We start from the raw sequence: 3,798 nt of genomic DNA, 5'->3' as shown, positions 1-3,798 counted from the left end.
TTTTGTATTTTTAGTAGAGATGGGGTTTTGCTATGTTAGCCAGGCTGTTCTCGAATGCCTGACCTCAGGTGATCTGCCTGCCTTGGACTTTCAAAGTTCTGGGATTACAGGCGTGAGCCACCACGCCCGGCCTCACATGTAATTTTAAAAAGTCATGGACCAGGTGCTGTGGTTCATGCCTGTAATCCCAACAATTTGGGAGGCCAAAGTGGGAGGATTGATTGAGCCCAGGAACTTGAGACCAGCTTGGGTAACATAATGAGACCCCTTGTCTACAAAATATACAAAAATTAGCAGGTGTGGTAATACCCACAGTCCCAGCTACTTTGGAGGCTGAGGTGGGAGGATTGCTTGAGCCCCTGAGTGTGAGGTTGCAGTAAGTTGAGATCACACCACTGCACTCCAGCCTGGGAGATAGAAACCCTGTCTCAAAAGAAGAAAAAAACTTAGTGGCAGGGCACAGTGGTTCAGGCCTGTAATCCCAACATTTTGGGAAGCTGAGGCAGGCAGATCACTTTAACTCAGGAGTCCAATACCACCCTGGCCAACATAGCACAATCCCACAAACAAGCAAACAATGAAACTTAGTGAAACAAGTTAGCTGCACATGATGGTGCCTCCTATAGTCCCAGCTACTTGGAAGGCTGAGGTAAGAGGATCACTTGGGCTCAGGAGCCAGAGGGGGTTGCAGTGAGCTGAGATCCAGCCACCACACTCCAGCCTGGGTGATTGATAGAGCAAGACTGCCTGTCTCAAAAAAACAAAAGACAAGGCACAGTGGCTCCCGCCTGTAATCCCAGCACTTTGGAAGGCCAAAGCAGGCAGATCACCTGAGGTTGGGAGTTAGAGACCAGCCTGACCAACATGGAGAAACCCCGTCTCTATTAAAAATATAAAATTAGCTGGGTGTGGTGGCACTTGCCTATAAGCCCAGCTACTCAGGAAGCTGAGGCAGGAGAATTGCTTGAACCCTGGGAGGTGGAAGGTGCAGTGAGCCAAGATCATGCCATTGCACTCCAGCCTGGGTAACTAGCAAAACTCTATCTTCAAAAAAAAAAAAAGATGGGGGAAAAAAGACCTGGAGCTCAACCAGGGATTGAGGCCCTGTGTCAGCTATAACCTTAGGGAAAATATAACTTCTCTGAAGCTCATTTTTTTTTCTTCCTCTGCAGAATAAGAATATCACACATGTTTCACAGTATTGTGATAAGTAGATAAAACCCTTTAGGAGGGCTTTGCTAGCTGTGAAACCCTGCATCAGTGTGCATGCGTCCATTTCCCCCGAGAGGATTTGTGCAACCTTTTTGTTTGCTTTGAGATAGAGTTTTGCTCTTTTTGCCCAGGCTGTAATGGAATGGTGCAGTCTCGGCTCACTGCAACCTCTGTCTCCTGGGTTCAGGTGATTGTTTTGCCTCAGCCTCCCAGGTAGCTGGGATTGCAGGTACATGCCACCATGCCTAGCTAATTTTGTATTTTTAGTAGAGACAGTTTCACCATGTTAGCCAAGGCTGGTTCCAAACTCCTGACCTCAGGTGATGTGCCTACTGGTTTTTGTTTTGTTTTTGAGATGGAGTCTCGATATGTCACCCAAGCTGGAGTACTTTCCAAAGTGCTGGGATTACAGGCATGAGCCCCTGAAACTGACCAGGCTGCTGCTTATGCAGAAAGCATTCCAAGCTTTTGAAACTCATCTCTTCCTAGTTAGTCGTGTGTGGATATGGACAAGGCCTTCCATAATATGTAGCTGAGCTCTTAGCAGAGCATGTTTTTTTTTTTTTTTTTTTTTTTTTTTTTTTTTTTTTTTTTTTTCCTTGAAGACAGGGTCTTGCTCTGTCACCCAGTCTGGAGTGTGGTAATACAAACATGGCTCACTGCCATCTTCACCTCCTTTTGAGTTCAAGTGATTCTCCCGTGCCAGTTTCCAGAGTAGCTGGGACCACAGGTGCCCGCCACCATGTGGCTAATTATTGTTATTTTTGGAGAGAGCATATCTCACTTTTTTGCCCAGGCTGGTCTTGAACTCCCAGGCTCAAGCAATCTTCCCATCTCGGCCTCCCAAAATGCTGGGATTACAGGCATGAGTCACTGCGCCTGGCCAGAACCTTTCAAATTATTATCTTGCACCTGTTGATGGCTTCTGCCTTGCAGGAGAGAGAGCTGCCTCCTAGCTCCTTGGTACCTGTAGCACTGGGCTGCAGGGTTAATTTACATTGATTAGGAATGAGTCAAGGCAAAGCAAACAGGGTTCTTATCTCTCATGTTGCAAATAAGAGCTCTCAAGTGTCCCAGGAGAACCTCATCAAGGAGATGAGTGAAGTGTTCTCTGGAGTGCACCTCAGCAGTGTGGGAAATCAGAAACTCCCTGATGACTGTGACCACAGCCAGAGATGGTCGCACGAGAGATCAGCAATCTACATGTTCCCACACCCATTCCCTGCTCCTCCAGACAATCTGTGTCTCCTTGCAAAGAAGCAAAGCTCATACTAGAACAATGTAAGTATTGTTAAAAAGCAAACTCGAGAGAGCTCTGTTTATACATATGCCAAGACTGAGCATGCCTTAGTACCAAAGGACAAAGGCAATACAGGTTCTCTGATCTGTATTCGACGTAATAAGGGTATAATAGGCTGGGTGTGGTGACTCACCCCTGTGATCCCAGCACTTGGGGAGGCCAAAGCAGAAAGATCACTTGAACTCAGGAGATGAAGACCAGCCTGGGCAACATGGTGAAACCCACCTCTACTAAAGAAATTTCAAAGATTAGCTGGATGTGGTGGCCCACACCTGTAATCTCAGCTACTCAGGTGGCTGACTCAAGATTCCCTTGAACCCCGGAGGCGGAGGTTGCAGTGAGCCAAGATAGCACCACTGCACTCCAGCGTGGGTGACAGAGTAAGACCCTGTCTCAAAAAAATAAATAGGGAGCTGTGATGGCTCAGGCCTGTTATCTTGGTCCTGGGCAACATAAAACCCTCTCATCTCTATTAATTAATGTATAATACAAATATGCTAGGATGCTTGCTCCTACCAGAAAAAAAAAAAAAACCTATCAATACACGAATGACTGGACAGAAACAGTTTTATATTTTGTAGCCACATTTAAAAATAAGAATAACCAGGCTGGGTATGATGGGCTCACACCTGTAATCCCAGCGCTTTGGGAGTCAAGGTGGGCAGATCACTTGAGGTCAGGAATTCAAGACAAGCCTGGCAAAAATGGTGAAACCCCATCTCTACTAAAAATACAAAAAGCTGGGCCTGGTTGCAGGCGCCTATACTCCTAGCTACTCAGGAGGTTGAAGCAGGAGAATTGCTTAAACGTGGGAGGCAGGCAGAGGTTGCAGTGAGTCAAGATGGTGCCAGTGCACTGTTGCCTGGACCACAGAGCCAGACTCTTGTCATTCATTGATAGATAGATAGATAGAACCCCATCTATGTATTCTTTAATTTTTAGAGAAATAAATATAAGAATAACTGACCAGGCTGGGTGCAGTGGCTCATGCCTGGAATCCAGCACTTTGGGAGGCCTAGGCAGGCAGATAGCTTGACTTCAGGAGTTCAAGACCAGCCTGGGCAACATGATGAAACACCATCTCTACAAAAAATACAAAAAGGAAGCTGGGTATGATGGCATGTCCCTAACGTCCCAGCTACTTGGCTGAGGCAGGAAGACTGCTTGAGTCCAGGAGGTCGAGGCTGCAGTGAGCCAAGGTCACACCACTGCCCTCCAGCCTGTGCAAAAGAGCAAGGCTATCTCAAAAAAAAAAAAAAAAAAATCTGCAACTCAATTTGCTACCT

This window comes from Cebus imitator, unplaced genomic scaffold, assembly GCF_001604975.1.
Source record: "Cebus imitator isolate Cc_AM_T3 unplaced genomic scaffold, Cebus_imitator-1.0 Scaffold118, whole genome shotgun sequence".
In the NCBI taxonomy this organism is placed as follows: domain Eukaryota; kingdom Metazoa; phylum Chordata; class Mammalia; order Primates; family Cebidae; genus Cebus; species Cebus imitator.
This window is presented reverse-complemented; position numbering follows the sequence as displayed.